This window comes from Lepisosteus oculatus, chromosome 7 (genome assembly GCF_040954835.1).
Source record: "Lepisosteus oculatus isolate fLepOcu1 chromosome 7, fLepOcu1.hap2, whole genome shotgun sequence".
NCBI lineage: Eukaryota > Metazoa > Chordata > Actinopteri > Semionotiformes > Lepisosteidae > Lepisosteus > Lepisosteus oculatus.
In genome coordinates, this window is record NC_090702.1 from 35962573 (window position 1) to 35979168 (window position 16596).

General features: G+C 33.9%; 1 protein-coding gene across 5 annotated transcripts in view; it reads right to left on the minus strand.

Annotated features, from left to right (window-relative positions):
- tafa5 (TAFA chemokine like family member 5) overlaps positions 1 to 16596 on the minus strand; it is a 180563-nt gene that overhangs the window by 109254 nt on the left and 54713 nt on the right. The window contains exon 1 of one of the 5 annotated variants that reach the window (XR_001479000.2): positions 12918 to 13926. The exons of the other annotated variants lie outside the window; for them this stretch is intronic. The gene's annotated coding sequence lies outside the window, so the exon portion shown is untranslated. Of the gene's footprint in view, positions 1 to 12917; positions 13927 to 16596 lie in introns of those variants that run through there. 5 annotated transcript variants of the gene reach the window in all.

Sequence of the window (16596 nt, forward strand, 5' to 3'; positions counted from 1 at the left end):
GAAGCCAATTCATAGATGGGGATTATGGGAAATTAGGCCAGGACCCGGGGTTACATTTTCAAGAAATGCCCTGGGTTTATTAATGACCACAGAGAGTCAGGACCTCTGTTTTTACGACTCATCCGAAGGACAGCGCTTGTTTACGGTATAGTGTCCTGTCCCTATACTGGGGCATTAGGTACTGACCAGGCTCACACCTGCTTAGCTTCAGTGGGTTGCCAGTTGTGAGTTGCAGAGTGATATGACTGCTGCCTTAAATGTTAAAGGAGTAATCCTTAGAGAGATCTAATCATGCACCTCCTTCCATAACCCATGAAGTAAACTGACTCTTCAGACAGTGTTCTCCGATTGGTGGCTAGATCTAACCACAAAGAAAGTTTACACTTCATCTTCCCTCGCTTGTCTATACTCTAACCAACTGTGTCAAAAATCAAATCTAACCTCTACAAACGAGAGATTGATTTTAGCCCTGATCTATTGGTCCTAACCAGGAGCTCTAATCAAGAGATTGTAAATATACTGACCTTCCTGACCTTATTTAATGATACCACAAACCCTACAAAAATAACCTTACCAACCTTACTTTTTCAGAAACCAGACATCCAGTTTTTAATTCAGCAAATAATTCTTGAAAGACAAGATGAGAAAAATGCAAAACTGAAAGAAGGAAGCAAAATGGGGGGAGGAAATTAGCAAAATTCAAATAGCAGTGAAGTTTTAAATTGAATCTTTTTTGTATTCCACACAAGTAGTAAAAACGCATAGGGACTAGATTAAATTATCACAATTATTTGATGATTTGTTATATACAGTACATTATACCGTGCCTACAATGGAGGAGGGGGTGAAAATCTGTGCAAGGTATAAATACTAATAAATGTTATAAATGTTATTAGAATTCATGATGGTCCTGATGGAAACAAAAATCCAGCAGCAAAGCCTCAAAGTGATAGAATTGGGTTAAAGTTGTTGAGAAAAAAATATTTACTTGTTTTTAAACTACTTTGATATACTGGAATTTTATTTTTAGGCCCCAATAAACAGAAGCAAGCCCTGGGTTCAATTCCTGAAGTACTATGAGTTTGGATTTCTGGAGTTCCTGGAGTTTGCACTTTTAACTATAGTCGTATGGATATCCTTTGGTTTCTTTCTACAGTCCAAAGACATAACTGGTAGGTTAATTGTCTTCTATATAACTGGGCCCATGTGAGTGTGCATGTTTGTGTCTGTGTGCCTGTAAAAGATTGGTAGTTCCCCTAGGGTGTATCTTGACTTGTGCATGTTGCTTGCTAGGCTAGGTTCCCCTCTAACAACGTAGAGAATAGATCAGTTTAGAAAATGGATTAATTGATCATTAAAGAGCACAATAAGGTGTAATTTAAGTCTCTGACACAGTCTAGTCATACTGATCAAACAACGTCCCACAACCAGACAAACCTAAAATGTTACAACCAATGCACTGACAACAAATCAAAATAAAGCGGTAATGTGGAGCACTGTTTAGTTGGCTTGGACATATCATACATAGAACACTGTTGCTAGATATTGAGCAAAGTATTCTACTCAGTTAGTTTCAGTAAAAATTGTAACAGATTCTTCTTGAGGTTAGTATGACTTGAAGGATCCCTCTCTATAAATCCATAATTTCTCTCATATAAGGGAAACAGCTACTAAGCTTAGGTTGGATGCAACCCAATTTTTCTGTTTCACTTTCCTTTAAGTTATGATAGTAATTTTATTCTTAAATTTACTGTTGGTTACTGTTGGATCAGGTGCAGGGATTAAATCACTGTCTCCGAAAATCTGACACAATAACCGATGATGTAAACAGTTTCCCTTAGTAATTCAAATAGAAGTTACAACTCTCTTCGTAAGGCTTTGAAATGTCTCAACTGAAACTTTACCTATCTACCTCCATGGAAGCAGATGCTTTCTGCCTTGTTTGGTAATCTCTTATAGTGAGAGAAATTGGCTCACTATAGGTGCTCTTGAGTTCTCTGACAACCCTGTGTGGAATGTGCACTGAAAATTCTCCAGTCTTCAGAGTGATGATGCGCCACGTCCACAGATCTGACCTGAGCTCGGACTATCAGAACACTTTTGCTTAGCCTCCTCTTATCAATATTGATGTTTTTCCTGGAATAAAAATACTCAAAACGAAAATATAAGTAGGTCAGGGCTATGATAATTATTCTACACACAGTACAAAGAAATAGGAGAAAATGAATCAACATATAATAAACTTAATTGGATAAAGCAATGGACATGCTTAACTAATGCTAAAAATATAGTACAGACTGAGGCCTGCTGATGTGTTGTAAAACAGCTGTAATGGGATATTAAATGTGAATATATCCTTCTTGTATTTTACTGTACCATGGACAATTTTATATCTGGATCTCAAAAGTCTGTTTCTTTATTTTTATTAGGTATGCTATTATCCTAAGGCTTCTGCTGCATACAAGGAATGATTTATTGTCTATTCAGCAAAGCAAATTTGCAATCTTGGCATATTCCATTTGTTCTATAAATGTAATTATTAAAATATGAAGTTTTTATACTACATTTTTATCAAGACAGTGAGGCAGATTTTTCTACTTTCTAAAGCTCATTTTCCCTACAGTGCAATGAAGGTCATTTTGGAAAATACAACAGAGACATATGAAAGGAGTTTAAGTACAAATGATTTACTAATTGTACCAAAAGGACTACAATGTATTTAAAAAACCATTTTACACAGAGTTCATATAATAAAATTATATATATTGTATCCATATACTATATAAACCTTATTTTCGTTTATTATTTTATTTCTAAAGGCTTATTACACACAATTGTAACGCTGTTACATCCTTAAATTTTTTTTGAGTTGTCAATATTTTATTTTTAAAAGAAACCATAATATTTTTCTTGCAATTACCACAAACCCCCAATAACAGGTCCAGGTACTCACTTTTAGGAAAGCCAATGCTATCAAACTTTTTGAGTCACTCATGTGCCCCTGCCCAATGAGACTGTACTATAGAAGACTGCATATCACACATTCCTCTTTAAGAATAATGCAATAATTCTAAGGCATCGGCTGACATCAGTCTACCTACTTACAATATGTAATTCCTGATTACATTAATTACATCGAACACAAAAGCGTTACTGTATATAAAATATTTTTGTCCAAAGAAGTTAATGCATCAATGTATCAACATAATGAAATAGCACAATAATGCACATGGAGGGGTATGAATTTCTGCAAATATATGAAAGCAGTAAATGGCTGCTTAAAATTATTAAATTATACCTATTTGTACTGAAACCCTAATGCAAGGTTGTTCACAGTCATTTAAATCAAACTCAAAGCTCAGTACTCAGATAAATCCTACATAAAACCCTCAGCCATAAAGACCTGAGTATTAATTGTGTTTAAACCATGCAGTAATATATATCAATTGAAAAATGTATTGCCTTAACCTGACAGAAGGTACTTCTAATTGGTTCAACAGAAGAGGTGCAGAGATACAGTATCCACATTTAACAATATTGTCCAGAGAGTAACAGGGACTGAACCTGTGCTTTTCATTACGCCCCAGATGTTTGACACATTCAGTCTAGAAACTGAAATTCATTTTCTTACCAAAAATTCAGAATTTTTCCATATCTGCATTTATCATTTTTCATTTGGAGACTTGCACATATAAGATTTTACATCTCGTAAATGTAAATGTATCTCACGTAAATGTATTATTTGTTTGTTTGTTGTTGACTTGTTTTACTAAAAGAAAAAACTGCATCCCCCACATAAAAAAGTGAGACTTCCACTTTAGAGCTCCACATTCCCAGTCATTGTGATACACAGTAAGAATAAATGGAAGTAATCTAGAAGTATGGCATTCATTTGGTTGTGATCTGTTCTTAAAAAAGACACCATAACCCTGAAAATTGTTCCTTATAACATAAACACATATCATTCATCAAAGTATGCTACATCACGCTGATGAGCCCTGCCAATGGCTACATAATTTGTCTTTATATTCACAAAGTGGACTTAGTAGTCTCCTTAGACAGTTCTCCTGTAAAATGCCCAGAACTAAGTAATATTTACATTCCCATAATTCATAGAAACCAAAAATAATAGCTCTCCAAGGATAAACATTACTTGGTGTAGTTTCATGATACTGTATGTCAGGAATACTAAAGAACCAAGAAAAGTTTTTGTGTTTCTCAGAAAAATCCATTTGTATTTCTGGTGCATTATGGCATTTACTAAACAGAAAACCAAAGCATCTCCAATTGCAATAGCCAGTTCTGACTGATTTAGTTAAGAATCATTCAGATCGATATATACTGTATATATATATATGAGGCATGAAAAATATATCAAAGGAGTATTGGAACCAGTACCATCAGCTGCATTTTTAACGCCTTTCAGTATAGAATGTTTAAGAATCTGTCTCTTTGTGGGTTTTGCATAGTACTGTACTGGAAGATGCTATTGGTTGTGCTATAGAAGTACCACACACAGTAGGCTATTTATCCAATCCAACTCCAATTCAAATTTAGGATTAAAGAATTAAATGCAATTTATATTTAACCACTGATGTGGAAAAAATTACTAATCACTGATTATTCATTCATTATTTGGAAAAGAGCATAAAATAGTACTAAATAAGACTAAATCACAATTTATAGTTTTTATGTAAATTGTGATGCTATGAACATCTTTGGGACAATGAAATATATTCATTATTATGAATAATTAGTTTATAGAATAAATGCGGGTTCATGCTTAGGAATCATATTTTCTTTTTATGGCACATGATGCTTTATTCTTCATATTCACTAAGGATTAAAGTGTAACAGGCATGCCCTTTTTCAAGGGTTAGGTTAGGATTTTTTTATAATTATATTTATTGCATGCAGTCTATTATTATGATTTAAAATAGTTTCTGGATTAAAATATACATAAAAAAAGCTTAAGCAGAAAGTACCTTAATTAATTTTAACCAGTTACATATTCAGTTAAGAATTACTTCAGTTTTATTCAGTCTCGAAAAGATGAGAAACTCACGTGGGAGACAAAACCAACTGCTGACCACATCATGCAGTTCTGCTCTAATGTTTAATTCTCAGGACATAATGGAGTTTCCTCTTGTCAGAGACGGGCCTGGAAATATCTCAGTAATTTTCCTAAATGAGCACACATTCACAGAGAAAATACCACTTTTCCTAACTTTATGTTTTAGAATAATAACCCTTTAAAATCCATACAGAAATATACTAAATCCATTAATTTAACAGCCTAAAATCAAACCCATTGTTTCCTGACAGATTTATGTTAATATGATGTACATAAAAAAACATACATACATCACATGTATCAACCCCTATCAAAAATATTCCACTCTCTTGGACTTTTTTATATTTTATTGTGTTTAAATATGGAATCAATGTATTTAACTGGGATTTTCGCCATTGATTGACATAAAACACTCTATAAAATTAACCAAATTAAATTAAAACAAAATTCTGCAAATCCTCCTAAATTAATTATAAATGGAAAATAAATGATTGCATAAGTATTTACCCCCTTTGAGTCAATATTCGGTAGAGGCACACTGGGCAGACATTACATCCATGAGTCTTCTTGGATCCAAGTTTCTACTAGCTTTGCACATTTGACCATTACAGTTTTCACCTATTCTTCTTTGTAAAATTCCTCAAGTTCCCTGAGGTTGGAGGGGAAAAGTCAGTGAACAGCAATTTTCAAGTTCTGCCACAGATTACTGATTGGATTGAGGTCGGGGTTTTGACTGTGCCACTCCAGAATATTGACTTCTTTTTAAGTCTCTTGCGGACTGCCAGGATTTCTCTGTGCTTTGCTTCATCCATTTTTCCTTCTATCTTCAGAGTCTTCCAGTCCCTGATGCAGCGAAGCATCTCCATAGCATGGTATTGCCACCACCATACTTCACAGTAGGAATGGTGTGTTCTCAGGATGATCTTCATTGTTAGGCTTGTGTCAGATATAATGCTTACTGTTGAGGCCACAGTTTCACAGTTGTGTCAGTTTTACATTTCTTTATAATGGACTTTACTGTGCTCTGGGGATATATAATGCCTTGGAAATTTTCCGATACCCTTTTCCTGATTGTTTTTTCGACCCAAAGTTTTACTTCAAAAGTTCTTTTGTCTTCATAATGCAGTTTTTTGGGAGCTGTACTAATCAACTGTGGGACCTTCCAGAGATACAGTAGATATATTTATCCTGAACTCATGTGGAACACCCTTATTTCACCAGTGTGGACTCCATTCAACAAATTATATGTCTTCTAAAGACATTTAGTTGCACCAGAGACTATTTAGTGAAGTGGGGTGAATCCTTATGCAACCACATACTTTCTGCTTTACATTTATTATAAATTTAGGAAGATCTGTAATTTCTTTTTCACTTTGACATTACAGAGTGGTTCCTATCGATCATGGCAAAAAATCCCAAATACTTTATGATTCTACATTGTAACACAGTTAAATGTAAAAAAGTCCAAGGGAGTGAATATTTTGATAGCCACTGTAATAGGGTAATTATTGAATTATTGAACAACACGTACATATACAATGATCTCTGATCTTTTTAAAGAGAAATCTATACCATCCAAACACATTGAGAAATGTACAGTATGCCATGACTATGAAATTAATATGAAAGTACATTATATCTATTTTATTTGTGTGAATTTCCATTAATACAATTGATAATAAAAATTGTGTGCATTGTGTTCACCTCTCTCACCTGACAAAATGTCTTCAGCATATAAAATGCACACTCAATTTAATTTAAATCTGAATATTGATTTTCTACATTTCCTCCTGATGAACATCTTAGCTGAACTGGTCATATATTTTTGGACATTGGCATGCTGCATGATGAAGTGTCACCCACTAGGTATGAAAGCATATTCTTGTACATAAACAGCTTAAATATTTCTGTAAACTTCAGAACCCATTCTGTTGCCATCATTAGCTAGATCATTAATTTAGTTGAATGAGACAATTTTAGAAGATGCCAAAGGATTTTACTGTCTCATTATTTTTGGAGGGCACTCTATATAAATCTATATAATCCTATAGAGTTATATGTATATAACTCTATAGAATCCTTAATGTAAATACATAATAGTTTCCAAAACCAGTGTCAAGCATGGTTTTATTCTATAAATAAACCAATGATTTAAGGTATGATACTCTTATATTTACTAAATAAATAAAACATTTCTACTAAAGCCCAGTAGATTTAACTTTGTATGCATACTGGCTTTGGTTCAAGGCATTTCCAATGTAAAAAGGTTTTCGCTACCATACTACATTTGGTAACGTACAGTAAAGTTTAATCTGTACATTCATCTTTGTATCTCTGATTTTACTGTTTTAGTTCTATTTTAGGCTGTTTACAGTATGTGCTATTAAAAGTGGCTTTATTAAATTCACTATGAGACAAAGAGCAACACATTTTTAATACAGATTTAAATTTTTTACAGAAAAAATCTTCTCTCTTATATTGTATTCTATATGTATATAAAATCTCGCTATCATTACAGACAATGCCACCTTTAAGTTTCTTTACCTTTACAGAACTGTAGGCACAGAAATATTTCTTTAGGATTCTGTACATACTGTATACTGTATTCTTTTTCTTCAAAGAAAAGAGAACTTTCCATTTGTTGTGAAGACAAGAGAAATAGGGTTTTAATTTACCCACAATGAATTACTTTTATTGGTCTCATTTCCTAAGCATTACTATTATAACATTACTGAGGGTCTGTTTCATGTACAATTAACATTTTTACATGTCGCATATGCTGCCCTGGGCCATTGTTCAAAGTAATATAGACTTATTAAATATCTGTTGAGTGAGCACAGTTTGTGCAATTACTTTCAAGTAGAGTTCTTTTATAGTGTAAGTTGCAGTCATCACTCACCATTCCAATTGCAATTTTCTCTGCATTAATAACTAGCTCAGCAGAAAACAATTACCTACGGCTAAGTGCTAAGTTATACGAGCTACAGCTTTTGGGAATTATTATATTTTTTATTTAGAACTGCATTTCACTAATATGAATGAATCCCCTAGAGAATTCTAATTTTGGGGTATCAATTGTACTCAGCATCTCTCTATTACAAACTCATTGTTTATTTGTTTTTAATTAATAAGACCATTACAGTATCTGGGATAGGAAATTCTTTACCTTCTTGTTTCTTTTTCTTATTACGTTTGCTCTGTGTATTTCAATAATGTAATAGCCAGTATTGTAAATGTAATAAACAACACCAAAATATTTTCAGAAAAAAAGTATCAAAAGATATTATTATTATTCAAGTTAAGCTACATTTGAAGAGAATGGAAAAGCAGGTTACAATTAATTGCATATTTGCAAACATTTTTACATTTTTTAACAAAATCATCTCTCCTAGAGGCAACATTAATCTAACAAGAGCAAAAATAATACGCAGTGTACTTATCTTTCTCAAATTCCAAACATTTTAAAAGTTTTGAGGATATTATGAGTTTTGCATTTTTTTAAATTGTAAAACATAGCATTCATTACATCCTTAACACAGTAACAATAACATTTAGACTCTAAGAACACTTTTTGCTGTCCTGAAGTGACACGGTACTTGACTTCCAAGAATCAAGAAGAAGACACTTTAGTTGAGTATAATAAAAAGTACTTTGAAATATAATAATAAAAAGATGATTTGCATTTACTGTATGTAGTCACAGATCATTACTAGTACTTTAAACACAAAGTGCTATGTCACTTCATCTTAGAGCACTACTCAAGAGAAAAAATTGCTACATCTCTTTCAAAAAAGGATTTAGAATACTATCTGAAGAGGCTTTGATTCAGGTTCAGTGTGAAAATCTCTCTCCATTTGTGAATCACACATACCAGTTCTCAGCAATATTATTACAGCTGTTACTAGAATTATGCTATCAGAATGATACATATACAAACAAAAGCAAATCTTTAATAACTGTTTTGTCCAACTAGAAATAGGGTTTGTTCAAATTGTTTACACCAACACAGTTATTATGTACCTCCTTTGTAGCAAATCCCAGAATGTTTGAATGAGGTTCTTTACAGTATTTTCCAAAAGTTAATATAAAAGGCTGCAATGAGGAAGTAGTTTATGCAAATTCAGTGAGGTCAAATAATAACTTATATATTAAGCTATTTTCGAGAGAAAAAGTATGCGGATGGCTTTTAATGTAAACCAACTTACACGACCAATAGGTAAACTTTGGCTAAGATTTATTAGTGTGAGAGAAATGCAGTGAATCTGCCTCACCAAAAGGTTTATCTGATGCATTTAATTATATACATCACAAAAAAACAGTTTCTGCCTCTCTAGCTGCCCCAAATACTGTGCATGGTTTTATTTTCTCAAGCGAAGGTAAACTGTGGCAGATTCTGACAGAGACTGGCTGAAGCAACTAGAAGGTCACACCGTGCTACAGCCTGTGAAAGCCAGCCCCTGTTTCAAACGACCTGGATTAACTGGGTTAGGATATCTCAATTTCATTCCATTCAAACTGACTTTCACTCATGCAGCAGCCGTCCTCTCCAGTACAAAGCAATACAACCCCCAGGCCTGCTGGATCAACATGATGGAACTCAATGAATTCCAGTCACATGGTTAAGGTCCCTGCCAGGTCGTGAACTTGAAGCAATGAACTGCAGACAGACAACAGTGCCCTTTGCAGTACATATTCAGCTGAGATCTAGGCAAATTTCCAAAACAGACAGAAATTTAAGACAGAAACTGCCTAGTATAGAAAAAATATCAAAGGCAAAATAACACTAAAATATTATATGTACAGTATTGTATGTCTTTTTCATTTCAATAATTTCATATCAAATGACTGCCCAAAATACATTTATCTCTTCATTAATTACATTAAAAACATAAATACTGTACTGCAGAAGTAGAATGTTGAACCTATTTTAGTGTTTCATTATTTGTAAATCAATTTTCTTTTAGAACTTGCAAAGCATATTAATTTTTTAAAAAGTCATCACATATTTTGTCTATCAATGTAATAAATTATAAGTTCTATGGTTAGTCACCAAATTTAATCAAACCTGTGAACTTTCCTAAAAGGCTTTCTGAAATCCTACACAACAGTACTGTTAGTGCTACACAATAATAATAATACTAATGTTTTCTATGGAGCATCTTTCATGTAAAACAGGTAGAAGTGAAAGAGTAACAAGTGTCCTTAAGTAACAGCACTTTTTATCAAATTACTTTTTAACAGGATCTTGAACTTAGTCTCTTGATTTTCAACAGTAATGCCTTCTAGGAAAGTGTGAAACTGAGGCTGTGTTGCTATGCTTGTCTATCTGCTTATCTATTAATCTATTAAGAAAAATATTAATCATCAAAGCATTTTATAATCTTTAACACAAAAAAGGAAACTATAAAACCTTGCCTTACAATCTATTCCCAGTAGTACAGAAATGGTAGATGAGGATTTAATTGCATTTTTGCTTAATTTGTTTTTAAAATGTAAAACTGGATATTTAAATTGGAAAAGAACAATGATAATAGCACATACCAATATTCACACTTTTGCCAAATTGCTATTCTAAGTGGGAAATGTACATTAATTAAAGTACATTCAAAATTAACCTGTTTTTCATCACTCCAAGAGCCACTTAAGCCAATGCTTAACCCTTCTTCCAGATATAAAATACATAAATGCTTAGTGGTACTGGTACTCTAACAAAGTTGTGAAATTCCACTAAATCTTTCTGTCAAACCTAAGACAGGCATGGGACTGCAAATTACAGATCACAATGGTTCTTTCTTGCCTGACAGCTCAAGCTTCCTTTTCAAGCCTGAAAGACAGAATGGACACTGGGGAAAGGATTAGCCAAAGAATGACCTGCATTTTCACACAAAGGTCCAAGTGTGGAAAAACAGCACCCCACAACACCCATTCTCTGTGACCACCAAAAACACAAAAACGTAAAACTTTCCTTTAAAAACCTTCCCACTCATCTAAGAACAAGTCTTGATTGTTCCCCGTGTCTTGCAAGCTGCCAGGACAACCGCAAATATAGTTACGAAAATAACACCATGTGCAATTTACTTTAATTTAATTCACTCTCATGTCTATGTTCAGTTTAAGACTTTTAACTTAACGTAATATTAAAAAAAACAATATGGCCTACTTTCATACTTGAAATACCCTTTTTCCTAAAAAGTAAAGGGAAACATTCAGATCTTGATTTCGGTCCTAAAACACTTTAATTTTTATCCAATGTAAAGGTTTAATGTTATCAAAGGAAATGTAACTGTTAGACTTCTCTTTGCATTTGTCTTGTTTAAAAATACTTTTTTTCTGGCAAGTATAAATGCGCACAATTTAGGTAGTTCTTTTTCTCGTAACCTATATACACATTATCGGAAATACAATGCAAACAAAAGTCAGCACTTTTCAGAAACCAGGTTAGGTGAAATCCTTAACATGTTTCTGTAACACTGAATGGTCGTTTTATTATATAAAATGTATTTGTACAAAGGTATTTGTTTAAACGAGGCAAGATATGAAAAGGGGCTAATTAGGGTTTTACTTCTACAATGAATTCGTGGAATTCACGTCTAAAGTTTGGAACTTAAAAATTATACATTTTTTCTACTTCTACATTTTGAAGTACAAATCTTTCAAAGGACACTAACCTGAGCAGGTGCTGGCATTTGAACTAGTTTTTGTATCTTTTTTTATTATTCTTAACAGTAACAGTGCTACCCTACTAGTCTCCCGCCCCAGAAGAAAGGCAATCTGGAAGCTTAAATTAAGTAGTTGTTTAAGGCATGTGCGTAAATTGTACAGGGTACTTTAAAACGTTTTTTCGCGTCTTATTTTGTGAGAAAATGTAAGGTTGAAATTCCTGAAATGCAAAAATGTAATGGTTGAAAGTGTGATTTGTCCTCACTCAAACCCTTTAACAACATTAAAAAAAAAACACGGAGCAGATGATGCACGTTCTGGTTTGGCAAGACGTGAGTTTCAAGTAGGAAACCTAAGACGGAAATTTAAATATAAAGGCACGGTTCACTTAATAATGTGAAACTGCAATCAACATTTTAATCATCGCATCAATTTCGAAATCTGATTATTAAAAACCCTTTGGGTTTAATAGACCATCCGGTAAGAACTGTATAAAATTTATTAGGCTTCAGTTACACAAACGCTTTGCCTGTATTTCACCAAAGTAACGGATACGCTCTGTCGTCTTTAATAATAGCGGAGTGCATTCAGTAGCAGGTCAATTGAAAACGCAGGTATAATAAGAAGGAAATAATTACATTTTGACCCGTGTCGCCCTTTAGCAAGCCTCTAGTGCCATCTATTGAAGCATGTCTTTATAAATAAAATTAATCTACTTAGTTCCATTGTTTTTCGTTTTTAATCCTTCATTACTTTTTATTCACACCCAGCACAGATTCGTTTCTATGAGCGAACTTCTACTAAACAGAACTTACCTTTGTGGGCATGAAGCTCGATATTATGACTAGGTTACATACATTTGAGTTATGCAGCTGTTAATAAAACTCGTCTTACCTGTTGTGATTTACCAAGAAACATTACATTTCTGTTAATTATCCCCATAAGTCGATATATACGTATTAATTCATATGAATTTTATTTGGGGACAGTAGTAATGAAATTATAACATGTCTTTGATGCTTATGTTGCATTGAAGGGGCAGCTCAACCTGCCAGTTGATACTAGACAGTTATTCATTAAAAAAAAACAGATTTAACAGTAACTTACACATTCAGAGATATTTAAAGCATGTGAGAAGACTATCCTTACATAAGCATGAGAAATCAATTAGATAAACAATTACCTTCTTTCAGGAACTGTGAGTGGATCAAAAAAATAACAAAACAGCAGATTGCCGCTCCAGCTAAAGCCCACACAGCTTTAAGGAGCTGCATCGTGGTCTGAAACTCAAATAACCCAAAAGCAGAGCCAGCGATCTTCAGAGGATTAATGAGAAATCCATTCTTCTCCCAGCTTCATCTTCAAAGAAAACTTAATGCAAAAATCCATCCACCTTCTCGCAATGTGCTTGAAAGCAAAAAAAGCGATAAAAATAAACGCAATCCATAAATGTCGTCTCTACGAAAATATTTCCCCCAAAATCTCAAGCGTGTCCAAATAATGCCCCCAGAAAAAGTAAAAAGTTCTCAGACTCGCATTTTAGCGTAATTAAAATACTGACTACAAAACGCATCATCGAAGTAGTGGAATTTCTCTCGGGTATTTCAGTCACCTGCTACTGCTCTACTATTTCCTTCCCTTGTTATTTTCACTTTGTCTCAGTGATTCAATGTACAGAACCCAAACATCTCGAATGTATCTCATCACTGGAGTGTAGATTTGCTACTTGCACCACGGTGTCCATTTGCAGAAAATTCTAAAATGAATTTCGTCTTGCTGTTTTCCACACGGGAATTGCTCTTCTAGTACGAACTGTATTCTTAACAAGCTGCATCTTCACTTCCTTTTACTTTCATTGTACATTGCAGCGAATAAACCCTGTTTGCAGATTCTTTGTCATTAAATGCCTCTTTCGATCTCCTTACGCTTTTAGCAGTTAAATCAATCCAAACATTAAGTAGTGCAAATCTTTTAAGATGAGAAACAAGTAAATTGCAAGTTCTTCCATTAGCCTTCCTTTTGGCTGCTGGCTTTATGACTTAAGATAAATTGTAATTAATGCCCAATTTGTATCAAACTGATCATCCCTGATCTCTTGCTCTTTGCTAGTTCTCCAGTCTTGCCCCTGATATTTAAACGCCGTAGTAGATCCAGGCGCTACTTTCACTCCGCTCTCCCGTTGACGTCACTGCACTGATATGTGTGTCTCTCTCAGCATTTTTAGACATCGCAATTTAAGGTTACAAGCCACCAGTTTTGGCCCTAAAATATTTCGAAAGAAATTATCTTGATGTATAACGGTGAAAAGTCTCATTGCAGGCAACTGGAACATCATCGACAAAGTAACTGGAGACGTTTGGCTTCGCTTATATTCGCAGATGCTGATACTGGAGAAAATGTCTTGACTAAATTGTCTTAGCCTGTAGGAAAAATTATAAACTGAAAACTGTCAATTTTCTAATGGAATAAAAAAACTATCCTATACTGGATTTTGGAAGTTCAGGACACCAAATTACCTGTAATAAATTAATATTTGTCTTTTATTTGTTTTTTAATTCTCTAGATTTATTTTATCTGTGCTACCCCGTTCGGTAACTCGAAGGAAAAAAGACGGCGGTTTTATTAATCTAAAGTTAAATATTTAATTAATTTTAAAACGTTAAGATCACTGTAAAACGCAAAATAGAATAAGATTTTCATACTAGTGAACACTTCTATATACAAGGTATTATAATACGCTTCTAACTTTCCAGTCTGGTGTTTATTAAAATAACAGTTACAGATATACCGGGATCAAATGTGAAATGTTTTAATACAATATAAACATTACTATCAATCAATAACATAGGATTTAAGTTTTTGTCCAGTTATTTTTAGTGTCATGGGTTGTATTATACCCTTCAAATCTTATTTAAATTCACACAAAAATGCACGGTACGCAAGATTCTTAAGACAAAACTAAAATAAAATGTAATTTCCCACTTAATAAACTATTCTGATCATTTTAAAAAGCATGACAACTGAAAAGTAGGTAAAATCTATGTGGTATAGTCCTTCGCGTTTGAACAAATCTAAAGCTTTAGCGCCTCCAATGGATTTATTCACATGAAGCAAGTCTAGATAAAAAAAGTCGAAGTTTTCCCCCATACGTGTGTGTAACTATTTTAGATTTGCGAATAATTATCTATGGTAATCTGGGGTATTATTTTATCAGAAAGCTAAATATTCGCATGGAAAAGGAGAAATGTCAAGAATGACCCAATGTAAAATAAAGGCATCTAGCCATGTTTAGGAAAAGTCCTTGTTTCCCGCTGTCAGCGTTATTTACATAATTGGCCAGCTGACTATTGTTAAGAGTTGCTGCAGACCACTTAGATAGTCTCTCACTGTCTGGAAATAAAGCCCAATGCCGACATACCCGCCCAAAATAAATCAAAACGGGGGAACTCTGTTACGTTTTGTTAATCTTTCTGAAATAGTTATTCTCTGATTATAAATATTTTCATAATACCCCATAAAACCTTTAAATATCAATAATCCTTAAGGAGTAACATATTGTAATGTCAAAATAAAGCAAAGCAAGTTTATCTAATAGAAATGTATTCCATAATTGAGAAGTAATGATGTAGACATTAATAAACGTTTGGTAGCACAATAATCGGCACCCTTATAGAAATGAAGTATGTGAACGAGAATAGACCTTCTAATTAGCTCTGTCAGTTTCACAGCGCTAGAAATACGAAACTGAATAAGAGATTTGTTTAAATCATGAATGTCTGTCTAATCCTGGTCTTGGAGGGCTGGTGTTTTTGAAGGTTTTCTTTTCACGTGAGCCCTTAAAAAATAAATAATTATTGTCTTAACCGGACCAAATAAACACCCTCTCGTAGGTCTTCAGCTGCTACTGCAATACACGTAGAAAACAGATTTATCTGGATCAGGATTCTGATTTCTTAATATTGTAAAATAGACAGAGTTAATGTGTACTTACTATCCCATAATTTATAGCGGCTGCTTGCTCTTAAAAGGCACTAAAATTCTGAAGGGTGTTTCTTATTGAGCTAGATAAGCAAGGAAGTATAAAAAGACTAGAACCCATAGTCAAAACACTTAGGCACTTACATTTATTTTGCTTCAATGTAGTGCACACCATGATATTCATTATTAATCTTAAACTGTATCACAGAAGTATATATTTAGGAAAACAATATGAAAATATTACATTTTGAAAATTACATGTGAAACTGGAAAGATTCAGCCAGTGCTCTTCATAAAGAAATCTAAAAAAATATTTCTCATAGTTATGGTTTTGACAACCATCAGCATTGTGGAGCAGTGGTGCCTCACAGTGCTGCGGCCCCAGGTTCAATTCTGCATGGAGTGTGCATGTTCTCCCCGTATTCCTGTGGGGTTCCTCTGGTGCTCTGGTTTCCTCCCATGGTCCAAAGACATACTGGTACTGTAGGTTAATTGGCTTCTGGGAAAATTGGCACTGTTGTGAGTGTGTGTGTTTTTGTCTGGGTGTTCACTGTGATGGACTGATTTACTGTCCAGTCGTTATCGCGTCTTGTGCCTTTTGCTTGCTGTATTGTAAACCCTGTATTGGATAAAGTGGCTATTCTAGAAAAGTGATGGGTGGATATTTATACTCATACCCCAGTATCCAAACCTAATTCGTTCCAGGAAATCTGTTTGGAAGGCAGGAGATCGTAAATATTCCACCCCGTTTCCGAACCGAAAACAAGTTCACTCCAAAACCACCCTAAATATGTATTACCATACAGACCATTATAGCAAGCTTAGTGAACAATGCAGTTCTACTCAAATAAGACAACTATAGCTATGAAATAATAATACCATAT